This window comes from Eptatretus burgeri, chromosome 4, assembly GCF_056783735.1.
Source record: "Eptatretus burgeri isolate ZD-2024b chromosome 4, Ebu_testis_v1, whole genome shotgun sequence".
Taxonomy (NCBI): Eukaryota; Metazoa; Chordata; class Myxini; order Myxiniformes; family Myxinidae; genus Eptatretus; species Eptatretus burgeri.
The window spans coordinates 5,357,895-5,380,944 of NC_140964.1; the positions used below are offsets into that span (position 1 = coordinate 5,357,895).

Sequence of the window (23,050 nt, forward strand, 5' to 3'; positions counted from 1 at the left end):
GATAGAAGATGGTCCATGTTTTCAGATAGTGAGGTGTAAATGGAGTCATCACTGTTAGGTGGACGGTACAGTACACATATAAACATGAGGTGGGAGTGGAGAGTAAGCCGTAGCCAGAGGTATTCTTGGGGGTGTGGGGGAGTGAGGGCAGTGCATGGAGAGTGAGGAATAGAGTCTTTGATGAAGAGAGCAACTCCTCCACCAGGACGAGGCTCAGGTCTGTCATACCGGCGGAGGAGTAACCAGGGAGAGATACTTGGGAGTCAGAGATGTCTTGAAGGAGGAAAGTTTCTGTTCGGCAGATTATGTCTGGTTTGTCAGTGGAAACCTGTATGGAAAGATCATTAAGGTTTGTGGGAAGGACCCAGATATTTGAGGTCCACACTTTTAATGAAGAGGGAGGAGGGAGGAGGCTTTGGGTGCAGGGGATGGGAGGAGAGGGGGAGGGTAGGACAAGGCAGGAGAGGACGGGGGGGGGGGAGGAGGTAAGGAGAGTTGTTAAAAGAGTGTGGGGGATTTCAGAATAGCTCGGGGAGGGGCTGGATGAGGAGGAGAAAAGGCTCTGTCATGCTGGGTGGGGGAGGGGAGAGGAGGCAAGAGAGGGGGCAGAAGGCAGTTGAGGATTTGAGGAGGTGGAGTGATGACATGGAGGTGAGAGGGCAGTGGAAGGAGGCAGCTTTGTGGATGAGAGGGGGGGGCAACTTTGAGAAGGATGAGTGAGGAGGATGAATGGTGGGAGAAAGGTGAGGGGGAGTTTTTGAGAGAGGTAAGAGGGAGGCTTGGAGGGAGAAGAGTGGGATGGTTGCTTTGAGAGTGAGGGATGAGAGGGGTGAGTTGGCACTGAAATAGGAAAAAAAAGAATGGTTGATGGAAAGTGAACATTCATAGCAAACTGGAGTTTTTTTATTTTTAGGTCAGAAATGCGATTAAACACGTTTCTTAATGGATGAAATAAAGACTAATCCAGAGAATCGAGAGAAGAAACGCTGTAACAGTTGGATTTTTTAGGCAAGGTATGAAGGAAAGGTCGAATCGAGAGCAGTCTGTTTAAATCGTAGAAGAGTAGTGAATTATGACACAGTAAAGAGTACCACACATGTGAAAGAGGAAGATGAAGCATTATAAGAGATAGTTTTTATTATTATTATTATTATTATTATTATTATTATTGTTATTATTGTTATTATTGTTTGAGAGAATTTTCATCAGATTAGGTAATGGAAAGTTTGTAGAAAAAAATCGTGAGGTGAATGGTGAATTTGGATCGGGAAACGCAGGGGGGAGGGGGTGAAAACAGATCACGTGGCTATGGGAGGTGTATAATCAAAAGTGAATTTAATTATTTCAAATAAGGATTGTGTAACATTCAGAAAAGGGAATGTTGAAGTAAAATCGTGCAGGTGTGTGGTGAATTTGGAACTGTAAACGCAGAGTGAAGCTGCTGGATCGATGAAACGTGTCAGGAAGATTGTGGAGAGACGCGTGGTTGCAGGAGGTGTATATCTTGAAAGGATACATGGGAAATTATTCATTTTTGATGTATTTTTTAAGAATAGGTAAGATTCGGGAATGGTAGGTTGTGGGAAGAAATCATGAACGTAATGGCGAGAGTGGATCAGCTCAAGTGCAATTAAGATGGTGTGCCGGCAGGAGGAGGAATAATAATAATGAGAAGAAGATGAAGATGAGGAAGAAGAAGAAGAAGAAGCGGAAGATGAAGATGAAGAGGAAGAGGAAGAGGAAGAGGAACAATGGGACTCGTGGGTTTTCAAGGAGAAAGGTAGTTTTTTTGTTGTTTGTTTTTTTGTTTTGAATTTAAGACAAGAAACAGAGTGTTTTGATGGGAGGGATGTTGGGAAAGTGGGGAAAATAGGAATTGATGGTAATAAGGAGAGAATACAAATAAAAACGATCGTCCACCAAGAGGGGAACGATGGGTAGGCCTCAAGGAACCCGAGAAGACAAGGTCGACGAAAACTCACAAAATAGCATGATTTTTGAAACAAAACCGAACTAGGAACCCCACAGTAACATGTAGGTGAGAAAATGAACAGTTAAAACGGGACAGATAACTGTGCTGTATCACGTGATTGGGTGATAGAGCACAGTTAACCGCTGCGCCTCGGATACCACAATAACGACCGGAAACTTAACTTTGAGAAAGTCAGCAGAGAGCCCTGAGAGACCCTGCCGTCGCTTCAAACCATAGACTCCAATATAGAAGGACTGGAACCTCCCATGCTCGGGGTTTGTAACTTGAGTCTGAAGGATTAACTTGAGTCTGGGGCTAAAATGACTTCTGGAAGGGCACGAGACATGATCTCGGGATCCATATAGGGATTTTTGAGGACAACGAGTTCAATAATGTCATTTTCAACACTACCTGAGGTCATCTTCAAGGTCAAAGGTCATATTTCAAGGTCAAATTACTGAATTTTGGTATTTTTCTGGTCGTTTTTGTGTCGAACTCATAAACGGTGAGAGATGGCTGATTGTAATAAGATGCAAGTGTGTAGAGCTGTCAAACTTTGATATTTATTGTCATATATCGTATTACATAAACATTATATGCATGTCACAACACTATTCCTATTACAAGTACGTCTATGTCTATCACTAGTTGGAGAGCTTTTCTTGCCTCCTGAGGCATCCCAAAGCTATTTCTTTGTCACTGACATTGAGGACATGAGCTTTCAATAGAATGTTAGCTAAAGTAGTACATGCAGCATTACTACTAGCTCAAGGTGCATCCACAGAGGATAACAGCTCAGCAAAATGAAATCGGCAACGCATTTTAGTCTTGTCATTCAAATTATAGGCATTATGTACAAAATAGACGGTTGACATAGTCGGCACACTCAATCTACCTCTATTCAAATCATCTAGAAACTCAGATGACACCTCGTTACCATCTTCATCATCAATGATCTCCTCCATACTAGTGCTATCGCCATATTTACAAACAAGGTGTCCGGCAAAATAAACTACTTTTTGCTTCAGGGCATCGTCAGACCCCAAGAGATCCTGAGTTTCTTGAGGAGTAATCTCGTCAATGAGTTCACTTCGCTCATCTGGATTTATGGAAGTTGTGCAGTTCTTGTCGCAATCAATCACACGACAACTACATTCGGGCATAATGTCATGCTTAATGAGTGTTTGCAAATTTACAATTTTAGCTGCAGCCATAATGTCAAGTACGTCAATGTAGAAGTTTCCACCGCTTCTTTGCCTGGCTTGGCCGAAAAACTTTTCCAAGGCTTCATCTGCAAATGTAGCAGGAAGAACGTAGTCAAAGTCTTTCTCTACCAGAAGCAATTTCGCAGCATCCACATTATTACATGTGGACACAGTGAAGGCTTCAGCAGTTTGCTGAGTTAGCTTCAGCTTACGACCACCACCTCGTTGCCATGCGCAGGTAGATATAATTTGGCAGGCCTGCTCCAGCCGAGTGAAACTTGTACAGTCTGCTGTCCAAGGCTGTCTGGATTCGTCACGCAGATGGATAGCTGAGAAACGGTCTTTCACATTCATCATCTTGAACCACTCACTCATTATCTGTGTGAGGATGATTGTGCCTTCGCTGATGCCCAGTGAATCCTTGAAGGTCTTTAAAGCAGCGACAGTCTTGTCATTGAACACTTGGCATACCAATAGTATGCTCTGGAGTTGAAGGGGCTTGGGGAAAACAGCGGTGTGCGTCAGCTTGGTTGAGCGAATAGGAGTACCCCGGTCGATCTCATAAACCTTCTGAATATCACTCCAGTAAACTTTGTACTCATTACCATCTACGACAAATGAGAGTGTCTTGCCATCAACAGTAATCCAGTTGTTGCGAACATTTTTGAAGATGTGCACGTAGTCGTACACTAAGAACATTGATTGCTCTTGAATTGACAGCACTTGGCAACTTCCTGGTCCTCCAAGTTTTGAATAAACATTGCGGTTGGTATTGCAATTGTCACATATCAAAGAAATCACAGTACCGCCAGCACCAACTACAGCTAAAGCAGCTTCGATAAGGAGTTCCTTCAGCTGATCGGCAGTTAGTTTTTTGCAGGGCAAAATGCGTAGAATATAGCGTGGACCACCGAAATGGCAGGCAACTTCAACAACCATAGCATGTGAAGTAAGCATTTCGTGTTCACCACCCACTGCTGCAATTTGAGCATATCCTACAACATGCCCTCCAGAAAATCGCAATGTCTCGACCAGCTTTACCTCGTCAAACATTAAATTGACCAAACGCTGCTGTGGTTTAAGCTGGTCGAACAAGGTTTTGAGGTTGGAGTCCTGCTGACTACTAGCAAGCATCTGTTTTACCTTTTTTGTTGATGGTAGAATGATGAAGCCGGATCGACGAATCATTTTGTATGCACTGGGTGATATGTTGTGAAGCTGCATTGCGAAAATCATAGTATCAGTATCAAATCGGCGACGATCTAGAGGTTTGAACATAAGATGCAGCCGCGACAGAAGGAAGGTGAAATGAGGAAGCTTGTGTGCCTCAGTCATCCAACAGAGCTGGCTTATTACAAGCTGAAGAATTTCCTTGCTTGTGCATTCATAGATGTTTACCTGGTCAGTTATGGATTTAATCTGGGACCATTTTGAGAGCAGGCTGTTCTTCTGTAAAGGAAAAAGTCGTTTGGGCATCTCAATGCCATCTTTCTCAACTCTATTCAAGAATAGAAATCCAAAAGGTGAGTGAACTTGTTGGAAATGAAAGAACTGCTTGACAGTTTGTCCAGTAGCATCAGTTCTTGATAGGTCAATGTTTTCGTGGTCTTTTATGACGTTAAAGCCAGGAAAATAGGAGCTGATTTTAGCACAGAAGTGGTCGAAATCTGGGACATTGTCTGCAGCCTCATCAGCTGCCTGCATCTTCTTAGATCATGATTCTGACGTAGAAGATGATGTTGGGCGTGGGGCTGAGGTCACCTGCTTCAAAGCTGATTTCGGTACTCCAGGAAATATTGATGGGGGTTCTTTGGGTCATTTGCCACCCCTAACTGACACCCAATCACAATTGAAATGTGTCTCACAAATATATATATCTCCTTTAAACACCTCAAGCTTTCTTTCTCACTTGGCATTGCCAATATCCATCTCTCCCTCTCCTCAGGATCTTTCGGGAAGGATATGACCTTTACATAAGGCGTCCCATCATAGTTTCCTCTACAACCAAAGCAGCTGCAACGACGTGGAATATTGTCACCAAAGCAGGAAACGACACAAAGATCCTGTGAGATCACCGGCGGGGCAGTTTCTGAAAGAGAAACAAACAAAACATACATTAGTTAACGATGATAGAAATCAGCAAGTAGGTGCAGTAGGTACACAATGTCATGTTTTGTCATAGACTTTACAAAAGTTTTCCTCTATGAGTTAGACACAAAAACGGGCAAAAAATACCAAAATTCAGTAATTTGACCTTGAAATATTACCTTTTGACCTTGAAGATGACCCCAGGTGGTGTTGAAAATGACACGATTTAACTCGCTGTCCTCAAAAACCCCGATATCGATCCCGAGATCATGTCTCCAGCCCTTCCAGAAGTCATTTTTGCCCCGGACTCAAGTAAATCCTTCAGACTCGAGTTACAAATCCCGAGATCGTGAGGTTCCAGTCCTTCTCTATAGGAGTCTATGCTTCAAACCCAGAACCGGAAGTCCAACCGGAAGGATGGAATAAAACTGAAAACAACGGCTCGGATTGCATTTGCTCAAGTACCATGAGAGCAATGTTTATATGGAGACCGCCATGTTGTTCAGTGGTGCCGATCACTCCGTTCCACTGGAGTACTTGCTTGAAGACTTTGAATCAACCAAGCTGCTTGCTAATGGAACAAATCCTTGATACGTTGTCTCCCTCCAAATCTTTTGTTGTGCAGAGGCACACCCAAGATTTCTCTCGGGTACTTTTTCCAAATATTTTCGACTTCTCTTAGAAGCTTTGTGAGCCATTTTCAATAACAATCCTTCCCGCGCATGCACAATAGAAGTTCACATGGCTCAAAGATTGCTTCTTCTAGGGGTTTCTGCTCAGGTGCACCCAGCATTCTGGAGCGGATTATGTCCTTTTGCAATTCCTTCATTGACAGTGTACACTGAGATGGAGCACTCCACTCGCACTCGCTGCACCTGGATGACATTTTTAGTAGGAATTGACTCCATGGGGAAATCTACTCAATTCCTCTTACCTTTCTCGACATTTATAGAATCAGAAGATTTTTCACTCAGAATATATCTTTCAACTCTGGCAATTCTCACTCTCACTCTGTCTTTCTCAAAGGACCATCTGGTGAACACTCCCATTTCCTTCCTTAACAAACCTCTTGAAGAAATATTCAGTTGCTCAAACTTTTGGGCCTCACAATCAGTCATGATATCAAGTTGGCCTCCAAAGTCAGTTGCCGACTTCACATACTTCGTCGTGAAAAATATTTCCTTGACGCATGTCAAATTTAATCAGCTTACAAAGCTTCATCGGCAGCTGGATGAAGTGCTGCTCCTTCCTTTCGGCTTGTGCCGCAGCCTTGCATATTTCATAGCTTGAACACAAAGGCCTTCAGAATCATTGGAATCTCCTGCAATGAAGTTGTTTCTGGACCTGTTACGCCCACATTGAAGACAGGTTGGTGATCTCTTTGTCTTCTGCCTTCTCCTTTCTGATGTTGCACCATCTGCCCTTTCTTTGCCCCCAACTTTCTGCAGGGTGCATGTGGTCAGCCAGTAATGCACTTCTGGTGAAACTCCAAAAATCCAAGGTCACTACTTACCTCCACTCATTTGTTCCTCTTTTTCTTGCCAGCAGAATCTACTTCATCAGTCATTGTGGAATCAACTTCCTAATCAGTCATTCTTACGTTGATGGATTCAAAATTGCAATTCACCTCCTCCTCAGGGTGGGCAGTGGCTACCTTCCCGTGGTCCACCCTGTTATGAACTATTGTCATCTCATCGACACATGTAGTCCAACAATCTTGCAAACGGCCCTTTTCAGGGCCAATTATCACACAGCATAGCGAAACTCTTCACATCTACCAAAGCACGGAACAAGTGTGTCAACCGTGAGGAGAGCCAGGAAACACCATCTTTCCAATCTCAAGTCTGAAGTGTCAAACCTGTCTCCCTCCTCCAAATCCTGGTGGTGTCTGGTTAAGTCTGTTTCTGGTGTATGTTCCCCCACCATCCCCTCCCTTACCTCAAATGGCTGCACAGCTGACACTGCACATGAAAAGGCTGAATGCCTAAACTCCGTGTTTGCTTCTAAATCTTGTGTCCCAAACCGATCGCTTTCTGTACCCAATCGCACCCAGCTGTTCTTGGACTCTATGTCCTTTTCTCCTGACAAGGTGGAGAGTTTGCTTTCAAACCTCGACTCAGATTCTGCAACAGGTCCAGACGGCATCAGCCCAATGTGTCGTAAAAACCTGCACTGCTGCTATTGCTCACCCTCTGTCTGTTTTGTTCACCCTCTCATTTGCTCAAGATCATCTGCCATCTGCTGGGAAATCAGAAAACATTACTGCTCTGCATAAAAAGGTGCAAAACCAGATCCTTGCAACTACAGAACAATTGGCCTTCTCCCAATCATCAGCAAGGTTGTGGAATCCATCCTTCCTCTTCTCCAATGGCTTGACTACCGATCATCAATTTGGATTCATACCAGATCATTCTACCCTGGACTTGCTGCTCCTGCTTTCCCAATAATGGATGGAGATTCTCGATGCCAGGCATGAGATCACAGCCACGATTACTTCAGATCTCGATGTCGACGTCCTCGTGGGAAGGTCTCAAAATGACTCTTCTATTCACCCCACACGGCATCTCATTTGCATTGGTGATCACGATTGGTGAACGTTCAGTGATCTATCCCCTAAGACAGGTGTGGTCTATTAAATCTGCCACACACAAGTTGTTCTATGCTCCCCAATGACTACAACCATATTATGGCCCAGCGAGCTCCTTTAAATCCACCTTTCAGACATCCCCACCACCATGATGTGTTCCAACATCACCAAAGAGCCCACTCTGACCAAGATCCCTTTGTACACGGGTCTCATCGCCAATGCAGGTGTGGCCTTAACCCGACATCGTGCACAGTGTTTGCGGCCATGTTCGCATTCCTAACTGTACTACAAGTCCCATCACTATCAAGTGATATCCCATTTAGGCATCGTGCATACAACTATAATCCTTGAGGTTGTGACCCATCACCCCCATCCCAGTGTTACCCAAGTGTGCACTGCCACCTTCACCTCACACCTATGTTAACACGATCCATGTTGATCTGAAAAGGGAACCCAAATGCTCAGACCATCTCGACGTTAATGTATCCCTTGATGTTTGTATAGTCATGTGATACACGAGCGGATCACAGGGCATGTGACCTGCCCCGCTGGGAATTAAGATTCCACCATGTTGGCTGCAATTCGTAAGTCGTGTTGACTCTGGTTCCATGTGTTTGCATGGTCTATCCATCTGGATACAACATTTTGGTGCCAAGGATGGCAGAATAAACTATCCTCCACCAGCCTTTCTGTCAACGCTGAGAGAACCGCTGGTCCCGTGGAAGCGATGGTACTGCGATTTTCAGACGTACCTTGGTGAAAGTGGCCTTGACGATGAGAGAGTGACGACCACTCAGAGAAGAGCCATTCTCATCCATTGCTTGGGACAAGAGGGCCTGGCATCGTGCACAGTGATCTGTCCCCTCAAACAGATCACTGTGAACGCACCAACCATGAACCTTGTTGGTGCAGAGATGGGTTCAAGTCTTCAAGCGCTCTCTCACAGTCGATCAGTTGCCACTCTTGGTCTGTTCTGCAGATATTTTCATGGCAAATGTTCTGCTGGACTTTCAGACTTGGTTCCTCCTGTGTCTGTTTGGACACAAGACTCCGTTTGCCATCTCTGCACATCCATGCACTGCAGCTGATCCGAAGTGCAGATTGAAAGGCTCTGCAGATAGTTTTATCCCTCGTTCTGTCTCGCTTTGGAATTCACGACCTGTAACGTGCTTCCTGTTATCCTACGATCTACCCAGCTTTAAGAGAAATGTCAATTCCTACTTTAGGACCGTCAAAATGTCGGATGACCTCCCACAGATTGCAACAAAAGCAAACTCAACAGATTTTGATTCCTGGATAATGGATATGTCCTCAGTGACAGAAAAAAAGTCCTAAGGGATCTTCTGGGGGAAAGTCCTGAAATCATGGAAATCCAATATGGCCGCCACCCGACTTTGGGGAAAATTAGAAAATTGTAAAGATTGATATTTTAATATGTAAATATATGTTTTTCTGCATTCTAATTGTTTCTTCTTATGGTCAGTATATTGTTATACAAGAATAATTATATAAAAAGTGAAATGTATTGAGGGTAAAATAAAAAATTATAGCTTTTTTGTCCAAAAATGTCAATTTTTTGTCCCGAGAAAAAAAAAAAGATTTACCTGATACTGATTTTGGCTCCTGAACCAAAGAAAATAAGAAATGTTGAAGACGCAAGATGAAATCAAGTCCATGGCAATACAATATAATTATGTAAATCATTGAAACATGACAAAATTAACAATTCCACTCGGGGCAATCACATCTGCCTGACGAAGGTTTTGAAATGAAAATGAAAATTCGCATTAAACTCAGAAACGACATCCATTATAAACTTACTATACATGTTGAGAAAAATCAAGCGTATTAAAGTTAGAACTCGACAATGTCGCTATCATCCTCATCATTGTCACATGGAGTGTTTGTGCAGCCAGAGCCCCTGCAGTTTCCACAAGCTGGAGTGCACTCAATGTTGTGCTTCTTGCATGTGCATCTCATGGTGCTACATTCAGCCTGGCAGTTGCACCTAATGACACGTAACATCTTTTCAGGAGCTGGAGCTATTGATGTCTGAAGTGGCACAAAACCCTCGTCACACTTCTGCCAACCCCAGTCTGTGGGAGAAGTTCATCTGCACATCCCTTCCATTCTTGGACTTGCAGATACACGCGCAGGCTGTGATACTTTGCTGCTTCTGATGTTGGTGGTAACGTCTGTGGTTGCACGTGAGAGGAGCTCCAAGCCACCTTGTCCCAGTATCGCTGATACCGGAGGGTGTCCAGGGTGTCAGTTGACTTTCTGTTGTAGATTATCACCAATGTTTTTTCTCCTGCATCTGCCACATCACATACGGAAGCTGGATATGTATCAAAAACCTTGGCCTCCTCACGGAATGTTGTTTGCTTTGAACTTTTTGAGGGAAGCTCCCTTTCCAATCCCATGAAGACGAGATGTCGTGTCGCACCCAAGAACTGCATGTAGAAACAGTATGTGCTTGCATTTGTCTGTATCAATCATTTTCTTTGTTGCCTTGATGTTCCAGATGTGAGGCTTCTTCGTGTTCTTCTTTGGCTTGGGACAAAAGAAGAGATCATGGGATTCTAAGCTTGCATGGTAGCAAAGGAGGACGAGGAGATCTGTGTCATCACCAACTAACACAGTGTTGGTGACAGTAGCAGACTGCACGGCCTTCAGTACAATCAGGAGATCAGCATCCCCTGAGGCATGGTGTGTCTCACAGTTCTTCTTCTGAAGCTCTTCACTCAACATAAAAATGAATCGCTGTTTATTCTGCCTATTGGCAAGAAACTGTTCCTTCTTCATTGTGAGACGCATGTCAGCTGTAAATGTCACAGTGGTGCCAGCATTCCCTTTAGACCGTCTCTGGTGTGTCATGTCCTTCGTGTTGGTACTCTCATAACGATCAAACACCACTATGGCGTCTCCGTACTTCTTCGTTACATAATCAGTGTACTGGTGGCATATGTCTCTGTATGTAGATCCATGAGACCATGGAATGTGTTGAACAAGTGCCCCGCCATCCAAAACATACTGTTGCCCATCATTGGGAATATTGGCTGGGACATCGGATCCAAGAAGATCCCAGATGGCATCAGCAAAGACTGGCTTGTGTGCTTCTCGGAGCTGAAGAGAGGAATCAGAGGGCTGGTGGATAGCTGCACAGTTCATATTTGAAGGCCGACTCCAGTTCTTCTGCTGTCTGTGCAACAGTGATCAGTCTCTGGAAGAGGAGTTGTGGGTCAACCTGGACTTGCTCTCCATCAATCTTGACAGATGACCATGTCGAGGGTGACAACTTGGTCTTTCCTCTTAAAAGTGTACTCGGCAGGTGTTTTCCCATCCATAGATTTCAATATTTTGGCTCCTACAGCATGTGCTGTATCGACGTTGACGGTGGGGTGTGAATGAACTCCAGTGGCAATGTTCCTCAGACGTGGATCACGACTGAACGGATTCCGTTCCTGTAATTTCTGAAGAGCTGATAGTGTGTCCTTCCAGTCATGAGATTGTCTTGCCTTGGTCATGTCCTCCTTCTGCTCTCCAGTGCCGTAGTTCACACCTGTGAGCTCCTGCATTGCCTGGTTGATTTCTGCACAGGCAGGCATTGATAGTAGCCATACCAGCCGTTGTTGCTCTGTCATTCCTCGCCCTCGTGTGAACCCCCCGCTGGTCTTCAAACTTCTCATCAGAACTTGTTCGATGATCAGGTCAGATAAAAGACCTGCCCACAGGCGATCACTTCGTCGAACAACATCGAACTCCTCATCAAAACGTTGTTGGACATTGGGATGTTGAGTTTTGAGGTTAGACATCTGCTGCAGATACACCCTCGCAGATTTGGCATACAGGTTGTGGCCCGAGGCTGCCAGGTAAGGCAACATTTCCTGGATGGCCTATGTAGTGCCCAGTTCCCAGTGCGCTCTGCCTGGATATATTTGCGTAGAATGTCTAGCATGTCCATATACTGAACCCAGAGCGCTGAAGTTCTATAAGATATCTTTGCAGACTCGGCATGCTTCTGAAGGTGGTCTTTGATTCGTTTAAAGACGTCAGACTTGCATACTTCTTCCACAGACTGGGGTTGGTAGAAGTGTGACGAGGGTTTTGTGCCACTTCAGACATCAATAGCTCCAGCTCCTGAAAAGATGTTACATGTTATTAGGTGCAACTGCCAGGCTGAATGTAGCACCATGAGATGCACATGCAAGAAGCACAACATTGAGTGCACTCCAGCTTGTGGAAACTGCAGGGGCTCTGGCTGCACAAACACTCCATGTGACAATGATGAGGATGATGGCGACATTGTCGACTTCTAACTTTAATACGCTTGAATTTTCTCAACATGTATAGTAAGTTTATAATGGATGTCGTTTCTGAGTTTAATGCGAATTTTCATTTTCATTTCGAAACCTTCGTCAGGCAGATGTGATTGCCCCGAGTGTAATTGTGAATTTTTTCATATTTCAATGATTTACATAATTATATTGTATTGCCATAGACTTGATTTCATCTTGTGTCTTCAACGTTTCTTTTCTTTTTTTGTCCAGGAGCCAAAATCAGTATCAGGAAAGAAATTTTTTTTCGGGACAAAAAATTGACATTTTTGGACAAAAAAGGCATAATTTTTTATTTTACCCTTAATACATTTCACTTTTTTATAATTATTCTTGTATATCAATATACTGACCATAACTAGAAACAATTAGAATGTAGAAAAACATATTTACATATTAAAATATCAATCTTTACAATTTTCTCACTTTCCCCGAAGCCGGTTGGGGTGCCATATTGGATTTCCATGATTTCAGGACTTTCCCCCCGGAGGATCCCTTAGGACTTTTTTCACTCACTGAGGACATATCCAAGAATCAAAATCTGTTGAGTTTGCTTTTGTTGCAATTTGTGGGAGGTTGACCAAATATTTCTGCTAAAATGCCTGTACTACTCCTTTCATATTTGAGATTGCATCACATTTCACCTTACTTCTGCTACTTCCTGTTTCTTGGATGTTTTTTGTTATTTTTCTCTTCTTTAGTTTTTGTTTTGCTTTATCCTGATCTTTATCTAACCTTCCCATCACCCCTTATCTAGAGTGGCTTTATGCCTTGTTTGGGGTTATTTCCATAAAACATATATTGAGGGATGCATTCATCTTTTCAACAGCATCGTCATACATGGTCACAATAATGCAGAACATACCAGAGGCTGAACACTCTGATGACCACACTAGCAGAGAGTAACATTATTTTTAACAACGACAAGTGCCAGTTCAACCGAGATGAGATTGATTTCCTGGGTTACCACGTGTCTTCAGTCGGCGTTTGTCGACTACACTCCAATGTGCAAGCCATCAATGGTCTTCCAGAGCCAAATAATTCAACAGAACTTGCCTCATTTATTGGTGCAACTAACTTCTCCCTCAAGTTTGTAGAATACTAAGCTGATGTGGCTGAACCACTGCACGTGTTATTGTGTAGAGACACCCCAAGGAAATGGTCTAATGAACAGACACAAGCTTTTCAGAGTTGGAAAAGAAAGATTACAAGTGTCCCTATTATTGCGCTCTTTGACCCCAATCCACCAACGATCATCACCAATGACGTCTCAGGAATTACATTGGGTGCTGTACTTTCTCAAGTGTCAAATGGAGTGGGACGACCTGTTCCCTATGCATCAAAAACGCTGTCCGAGTCTGAACAAAAGTACTCCACAGGTGAACGTGAAGTCCTCACCTGTATATTTGCGTGTGAACACTGGAATGTGTTTCTCTTTAAGAGAAAATTCACACTACAGACTGACCATCAGGCTCTTATGACACTACTTGCAGCGACGGAATCTGGTCACAAGCTATTGCACATCTAAAGATGCTCTGATCGACTTCATCAATCCAATTTTTATATCCAGTATGTGACAGGATCCAAGAAGCAAGTTGCGGATTTGCTCAGTGGACTTATCTACGACAGTCACCCAGATGTACTGGCAGCTACTGAAGACTCAAATGTTATGGAAATACACTTGGACAACTTTGTAACAGCAGCAAAGTTACAGAATAGTTCAACAGAGGACCCTACTCTAAAAAAATGTCTGCCATTTCATCCAAAATAGTTGGCCTCACCAAGCACCAACACACAAACTTGAAACGTACTTCAGATTCAGGGATGAACTTTCTATGTTCAACAACTGTTGTGTGTCCAGAAGGCTACATGCTGAAATTCCCAATACTCTTTAGAGGAACGTTTTAAAGATGGTTCACGAGGGTCATCCAGGCATCGTTCGGACAAAACAACAATGTCGAGCTTCGGTGTGGTAGCCAGGTATTGACCGATGTATCGAAGAGCACAACAGGGACTGTGAAGCATGAGCAGTAAAGCATGAGTCACATTTGCTCGACGGCTAGGATACGGCGGCCGTACCCCCCCCTGAATTGACAGAAACGTGCGGTGGCCGCAGAGTTTCTGAGGTGGCCTTAGGGTGGCCTTACGCCGTATGGCTATCTTTTACAGGTGTAGGGGTTTCCGTGGAATTAAAGCGCGGAGTTGTAACTTTTTTCATTTCTCGGTTGGCCGTAGCAATTCGACAAGCCGTAGCCATGACGTAGATCTTCCACATCGACCGTACGTAGGGCGTACGGTGGGCTTGCGTTATTCGTGCGGCTGCCGTAGGCTCTGAACAATGAAATATGAATTTTGCCAACCCCCCAAAAATTACAAAAAAAAAAATTACGTTCGCCTTAGGGCCCCCCTGCGGTCGCCTTGCGGGCACCTTGAGGCGACCTTGCGTCTGCCTTGAAAATTCTATGGCAGCCACGGACGCCCTAAGGTCACCGTGCGACGTCAAATCAAAGACCGTACTGCACCCCCCACGTTTTCGGTCTCCACAATTTCTAAATACCCCATGCAGCTACCCAAAAAATAAAAACACATGTGACTGCTACATTGTGTGACCGTGGAAATACTGCGGCCGCCCTATAATTGCTAGTGGCCGTAGATTTTTTTAGACCCTACGGCCGCCGAGCCAAATGTGACTGAAGCATAAGTGAGAAATCTTCAAAAACAATGCAACCAGCGCTCCAACCCATACCTTGGCCAGAGAAACCAATAGAGCCAGATTCAAGTGGACATCTTTGGTGAAGTAAATGTTTCTCCCTACAATCAAGGGTTCCTCATTGTAGTCCATGACATCCATTCAAAGTGACCAGAAATTGCTGTAACCTCAGTCGTGACGTCCATGACTATCATCAACATTCTCAGCGAGCTCTTTTCTAGATGGGGACTGCCCGAAGTTATCATCACTGACAATGGCCCGCAATTCGTCTCGTACCCCAGCTGAAATGACGATAGGTCTCAAACTTCAATATCCACTGGAAGCTCTGAAAACAATCCAGACATCAACAGCTAAAGGCCCTGTCACACCTTGACGATTTAGCCAGCATATGCCTGACGTATGCAAAATTTGGCTAAAACGCTGGCACACGTCGAATACATTATGGGTAAGTTTTTATATGTTAAGAGCACGCTGGCATACGTCGTAGAACGCTGGCTTTTTTTCGTAGTACGCTGGCATACGTCTTTGTACGCTGGTGATGTGGATTTTTTTAAACCCACCTTGTTGTGATCGTTGTCCTCTTGAAGGATTCTAACTGGCCGATTGTGGAATCCTATTTGACTTCAGACAAAGTTTAACGTTTGTCCGATTTGATTATAAAGTCCTACAAAAACCCTATCGACACTGATAAAACTGATGTCCACACAAGTCCTTCCTTGTGAAACAATTTATTTTATAATTATACACCATACACTTCTCACCCTTGTACAATGAACTTAAGAAATCCCCATTTGATTGCAATATTATTTTATTTGGTTCTTTTTCATTTATTCTTACTTTAGTTAACAGTTAGACCAACCCGATTCAATTCACTTCTACATTACATCAGAGAGTTTTATTCTAACTTGGTACTTGGTCAGTTCCAATGAGTACAAGCCACTGAGAAACTATACTTCCTCACGTGCTTGCACTAAGAACAATGTGCCTTTCAAAGCATTTTATACTTCCATGAGAGAGAGGTTGGGGGGATATTCACCCAGAGTGTAGACGTGTCCTTTAGACAAAAAGCCACTTCATACACTTTCTAAGCAAAGGTTCATTTATCAGCTCGGTCACTCTGCTCCAGAACAACACATTTCTTATCATTTAGGGCAAAAGTCTTTTTGCCAGAAATGACAGCCAATTCAATTTGGAGCATAAAAGTTACATTTCTGAAACTCCATTTGTTACAATTTAAAATACATTAATATAAATTTTTCCCCCACACTGGCATACGTCGTAGTACGCCAAGGTGTTAGACAAATTTTCCACGCTTGAAATTTTTCGTTGTATGCCAGCGTATGACTCGCACGTTCCGCATACGCTCGGCCATAAGTTGTAGGCACGTTACACGATCGTTGACACACGTCGACACGCGTTACTTGGAAGTTACTCATAAGTCGAAACACGTCGAAGTAATGTTTAGCGTACCGGAAACTTATTTCTAACTTATGAGTAGCGTGTTGTAGGCACGTTACACGGTCGTTGACACGCGTCGCCACACGTTACTTGTAAGTTACTCATAAGTTGAAACACGTCAAGGTAATGGTTAGCGTCAGTCTTCCAGACTTCCTGGTTTTTTTTTTTTCTTCGGCGTGATGGTGATGTTGACACTTCGATTTCTAGTGCGGTTATGATATAATATAATTAATAGGCTGCCGCTCAACGATTTAAATCATAACCGCACTAGAAATGGAAGTGTCAACATCACCATCATACCGAAGAAAAAAAAAAAACCAGGGAGTCTGGAACACTGACGCTAACCATTACGTTGATGTGTTTTGTCTTATGAGTAACGTGTGGCAACGATCGCGTAGCGTGCCTACAACTTATGCCAGCGTATGCGGAACGTGTGTCATACGCCGAGTACGTCGAGAAATTTTCAACATGCTGAAAATTTCTCGACGTACTCTGCATATGACGACGTATGCCAGCGTACTATGATGTCTGCCAGTGTACTACGACGTATGCCAGCATGCTCTTAACTTATACAAAACTTACCCATAACGTATTCGACGTGTGCCAGCTTGGTTCGGCAAATTTTTCATACGTCGGCATACGCTGGCTAAAACGTCAAGGTGTGACAGCGGCTTCACACTTCGATGTCTCGTGCGGTTATGATTTGAATCGTCGAGCCGCAGCCTATTAATAGCCTACGCCATGTGATCGTCGGCGATACGCTGCCGCCCGCTATGCATAAGTTAGACTATCGTTGGGCATAGGTTGTGAACGCCGACAACACGCTCAGCATTCGTTGGTATAAGTTATCTTTTTGTGATTGAAACGTTCTGTGTACTTCCTAATACGTTATGCATACATCCAACGCATTATTATATGCCCAAAACTTAAAAAAAAACATCAATAGTTCAGCGTACGCCAGCGTTTTACAAACATTTTGATACCTTGCCATATGCTGGCTAAAACGTCAAGGTGTGACAGGGCCCATAACAGGATTAGCAAGTGCTATTCTAGAAAACCAGCAACAGGTGAAAGAGTACACAGACCTGTGTCGCAGAGGTGGACACCACCCTGAACCAAGGTGAATGAGTCTGAAATAAGCAACCAATTCATTAGCACAAATTGGTATCATCTCTATCACAGCCACAAGACATTGTTCACAAAGGCAGTCCAAATACTTTCGTCATCAAAGATTGTTCTCGGAATTCCCGACGATGTGTTACGTCTCACCAGACTGGTCATACCCATTTGAATTCCAAAGGGAATATTGACGCTGTTAACCTGCTTGATACTCCTACTCATAATCCAGACCTGACCAGACAACCGCCTCTACGTCCAAGGTGCAATTAGCATCTTCCAAGATGCCTTGCTGACTTTGTAACAAAGCAAGTGATTTTTTTTAAAGTTGATTTGATGGCAACTTTGACAGGTTCCAAGACTTTAATTCATGGGCATCATTGATCATATTTTGGTTTGTTGGTTGCTAAGCTTAATTGTCACTGAGCCCCTTATTACAGAGACTGTAATGTTTTTAACCTTTGGGGAACGGGGGGAAATATGTTGCGTTTGCATTGTCGCATAATACACCAGTGGATCACAGATCATTTGACCTGCCTCGCCGGTGATTGAGATTCCGCCATGTTGGCTGCAATACACGAGTCGTGTTAATTCTGGTCCCGTCTGTTTGTGTGGTCTATCCGTCGGGATGCAACACTTGATACCCCACAAAATAGATATGATGTCTTTTTCCGATTTATGAATAATAAAGTTGGTAAATTTGCGATTAAAGTGCAAATATTCTTCTTCCTCAGATTAGCTTTGACATCACGCATGGAAGTAGACCACCACATCCGTACTGTTTCTGGGTTACATCGTGGGATGGTTGAACTCAAACGGAGAATAATTTTCGATTTTCCACAAATATTCCGAGTCGATGTGTCCTTGGTGCTTGTAGTCATACAAACCGAGAGGGGTTTATGTTACACCAATGGATGAAACACCCTGTTTGCCAGAAATTGGACGAGGTTTGTCCGAAATACCCGAATGTGGATCGGGCTGAGAAAATGTTCGCTTTTGCACTCGGAACATATTACAGAGCACTGTTATGAAACAACAGAGATGGCTATATGTTGTGGTTATCTACCATGATTGAGAAAGGATGCCATCCCCACGAATAAGTGGAAGAAACAGCAGGCGCTCAAAACTATAACCATCTCCACCAAGCTACCAGCTCATGAACTCGGACGATTTGAGTAGTGAATCAAAAACCTGTTGCCATTGCCCACCAGACAAGAGCACCTGAAACTAATTATTTTTTGATACAAATTTCTACAAATCAAATGAACCATCGATTTATATTGATGAGAAGATATATATATATATATATATATATATATATATATATATATATATATATATATATATATATATATATATATGTTTATAATCGTCATCTACTCGTCCGAGAGGATTTGACATCGGATGCTAAAACTTAAAACTTTCAGGGTCCCCCTCCATCAACCATTAGCCCACAATACCCAGTACCATATCGCACGCATCCTCTACAATATCCATCACCATTCCAACCCACCCCCCCTCCACAATCTCCCCACAATACCCATCACCACCCGCACATTACCCACCACCATCCCACACCCCTCTTCCCCCTCCAGAATACCCAACCACTGGGGAGGGACATCGTCACCTGTTTGGCATGACGGTGGGACACGGTACGGACACAAATGGTGTCTGGGAAAAGTATGAAACGGGACGATCCCATAACGTACAAGACACCGAGTCAATCTGCAATGGTGGGACAAAGATTTTGTTGCCCATTTTGTCCGCTGTGTCTGAGTGTGCTGGGGCGGGTGCCGTGCTGTCACGTGATGATGGGTATTTCTGCTTGAGTAATATATAAACTTATTTATCAATTAAAATACAAATCCCTTACTTATGACCTGGTTAATTGAATGGAAAATCCAACCTTACTGCGCTAAAGTGATCGCGTGACTAGCGTTTTCATCTTCAAAAACACCTCCACCTTCTTCATCTCAATTGCTTGCCCAAGGCTCGAAACGATTCGGCTGCACAATTCCCCTGAACATGTTTCCATCATTAATTTTGTTGGCACTTCCAAGGCCTTTGCGTGTGTTTTACGGAATGTGGCTGCCTTGTTTCCCTCTTGGAGGATGCCAGTGCCAGCCGGCCCTCACAGAACCATGTGTCATGGACGGACAAATTAACTGCTGTGTTCGCTAAAGCTCAGGCAGCCCTTCAATCACATTGCACAATAACCTTACTGAAAGCGTCAGACCAGTTGTGGATTGTTGCTGATGGTTCTACTAGACGCGCCGCCAATGGCGCCACATTGTACGTGGTACAACAGAAAACTTCTGCTTGCTGGTTTCTTCATCGCTAAAATGGAGAAACACCAGGTGTCATGGCTTCCCTGTGAAGTTGAAGCCCTCAATATCGCTATGTTCATCAAATACTTCTCGTACATCATCCAATCCAGCCAACCCGCCTATGTTCTGACCAACAGCAAACCCTGTGGTGATGCTTACCGTAAGCTATGCTGGGGTGAATTCTCTGCTAGTCTTCTACTTCCTACTTCACTTTCAACTGTGAGCCCCTGCCATGTTACCCTCATGCATCTAGCCGGTTCGGCCAATCTGCCCTCCGATTTTACGAGCTGAAATGCTCTCACGTGCGTTTTGCCTCAGTGCGAGGATGTTGTCATGTTTATGCCAGGTATGTTCTTTCTTGTCCCAACTAGAGGATGCTACTATCCTCAAAGTCACAATTGTTGACGTATTCTCGGGCTCCACAAGTTTACCTTACACCAAACGCATGGTGTGTGTCTACCCAACCAGAATGCCTCGACCTCCGACGGACTTGTGCCCATCTCCAACAGGGCATTAGATTGTCCAAGGTGGTCACAAATGTTCAATATCTTAAGTGGCACTTCAGTGTCACCTCCATTTCCAGGGACAATTTACTCATTGTACAGTGACCCATTGTCACCATGCCATGAATGCATCATTATCCCATGTCAAGCCATCAAAGGATTACTGTCAGCCATCCACATCTGGTTTCAGCATCCCACATGACATCAATTGAAACAGATGTTCATGAGATATTTCTATGCCTTTGACCTCGACCAGTATGTTGACAAAGTCAGCAGAAGATGTCACATTTTCCCCTCACTGCGACATCTACCTCCACTTATTGTTGAGCAGACCGTGGGGACACTTTAGCTTCGGCCCTGACTCGGCTCTGCTTGCATATCCATCCGATCGAGGGCCCCACGGCTATGATCAGAGTTGACCCTCATCCTGGATTTGTTGCCATCAGGAAACGCGGCCATCTTTCACACTTCAGAATCACCCTTGAAGTCGATCGTGTGAAAAACCCCAACAAAAACCCAGTAGCTGAACGCACTATCAGTGCATTACGGTCTGAACTAAAGCATGAGGACCTGTCTAGTGGCCCTGTTTTCGCTTGTCTCCCTCGATTATGGTGTGTTCTCGCTTAAATTCTTGGCTGGGTCGGTGCGGTTTTACCTCCAACGAAATGCTCTATCAGAGGAACCAATTCACCAACACCACCATTCATATTGATGACTTGGATTTCGTCAACAGTCAACGCAGCTAAATACCCCGATACCTCGTCACATCGATTGATCATCCATGATGTCAGGTGAAGAAGTTCTCCCCGTCACAATTAGGAAAGTTCGTATCACGTTCGATCAAAGGTATATTACAATATTCAAATGCCTGCCTATCTGATTTCACAACCCCAAATTGCAAGCTTGACACTCCCCACAGAAACTTCACAATTGTGATCTTGTAGTGATGGGGAATACATGTTTTAAATTTCAACTTGATCAGACACATGGTCTGGCAGGCATAATTATTTAATTTTTTTGATCTGGGTTTTTATTTTATTTTATTTTGAATAAGGCTCACTTGGCTGTGCTTGGATGAGTTTGAGGGTAGAGTAGCAGTGGAAATGTGAATCCTATGCGGGTTCCTCCTGATGATTTCATCTTTCCTTTTTGTTTGTTTGGGTTCTTTCTGATGACTCCAATGCAGGACTGTACCTATTTGGTCTTCCATTTGATTTGAATTGAATTTACTTTGATTCCATTCTGAATTGGTCCAGCACATGGAACATGTCTTTCAATCCTGACAAATCTCACACTCTCACTACATCTCTCCGAAAGGACCTTTTGGACCCCCCCCCCCAAATCTACTTTCTAAAAAATCCTCTGGAAGAAGTCCTTTAATTCAAGCTTTTGGATCTCACTGTCTGCCATGATCTTTCCTCGGAAAGCCACATTTCCAACCTGGCCTCAAAAGCCAGTCGTCGACTGGGCATCCTCCGTTGTACAAAGTCCTTCCTCGGCCCACCTGAGCTCCAGACCACATACAAGGCTTTCGTCCATAGCCTGATGGAGAAATGCTCTCCTCTCTGGGCTGGCGCTCCTGCCTCCCACCTTTCTCGGCTTCACACTGTGGAAACCAAGGCATTTAGGTCATTGATATCTCCCGCGATGAGGCTGAGTCTTTGGGCCTCTCACTCTCTCACCACAGGCAAGTCAGTGGTCTTTCTGTCTTCTACAGTCTCATCTCTGGTCTCACCCCCTCTCCCCACCTTGCTCTGTCTGCGATATGTCCCCACGATATGGCTCAAGGTCCACCTGCAACCCCCTTCTGGTAAAACTCCCAAAATCACGAATCACTGCTCACCTTCACTCTTTCATTACTCTTTTTTTTTCCCCGCCTTTGGAATAAGCTCCCTCACTCTATTCAATCCCATTCTTCCCTCCAGGTCTTCAAAACAGCTGTTCACCACCACCTCTTATCTTCCCCCATCCAAAACCTCGATCTTTTCGACCCCCATTAATCCACCCCAAACCCACCTCCTTCAAATTCCCTGCATTCCTTCCCAAAAGCTCCCTGTGGTGTCCATCTTGTATACCCCATGTTCCCCACCCCATCCCTCTCCCTTCCACAGATCTCCTCATGTCTCTGTTCCCCACTGTTTTGTCCTTCCCTCTCCCACCCCCCTCGTTGTCCCTTGTGTGTTAGCTCTCATACGAGCCTCGATAATCTATACAAAAAAATTAAATTGAATAATAAAAAATGTCATGGGTCAGCGTCACGTGTCCCATCAAAGTGCAACGTCTTGGTACCCGGTCATCAGTGCCAGCAGTTATAAAGTGGCAGTTCTAATTACGTCTCTTATTAATTACGTAACACACCAGTACACAAACACCACAAAAAACAAGTCCTGGCGTGGTTCTGCAATCTCTGATTGCTCTTTCTCTTGCTATGTTCTGTTTTGTGTCCTAGTTCTTCGACGAGCCTCAACTTTGTACACTCAAAAGGTCAAACAGCTCAGAAGGAAGGATATACCAACTACTGCACCTTCCAACCATCGTTTCGATTGAGGCCTGCCATCCAAGTACTATCACTGGGCTCGACCATGCATCCCGGCTGAGTACCCATGGTTGGATCAGGTGCGTTGTTCAAGCCCATAAATTGTAAGCAATTTTTACGTCTATTTGAACATACGAGGCATTGTGATTTACTTTTTTGGGATTTTTTTTTTTTTTAACGAAATTAAAAAGTCCCAAGTTGTCATCAGAAA

The 23,050-nt window shown here is 44.0% G+C and overlaps 1 long non-coding RNA gene across 1 annotated transcript; it reads left to right on the top strand.

The window, feature by feature from the left end:
- Positions 1–1,586: 1,586 nt before the first annotated feature.
- LOC147027388 (uncharacterized) lies at positions 1,587–23,050 on the top strand. Its single transcript, XR_015057024.1, has 2 exons — positions 1,587–1,780; positions 22,753–23,050. It is a non-coding gene; the product is annotated as an uncharacterized LOC147027388 (long non-coding RNA).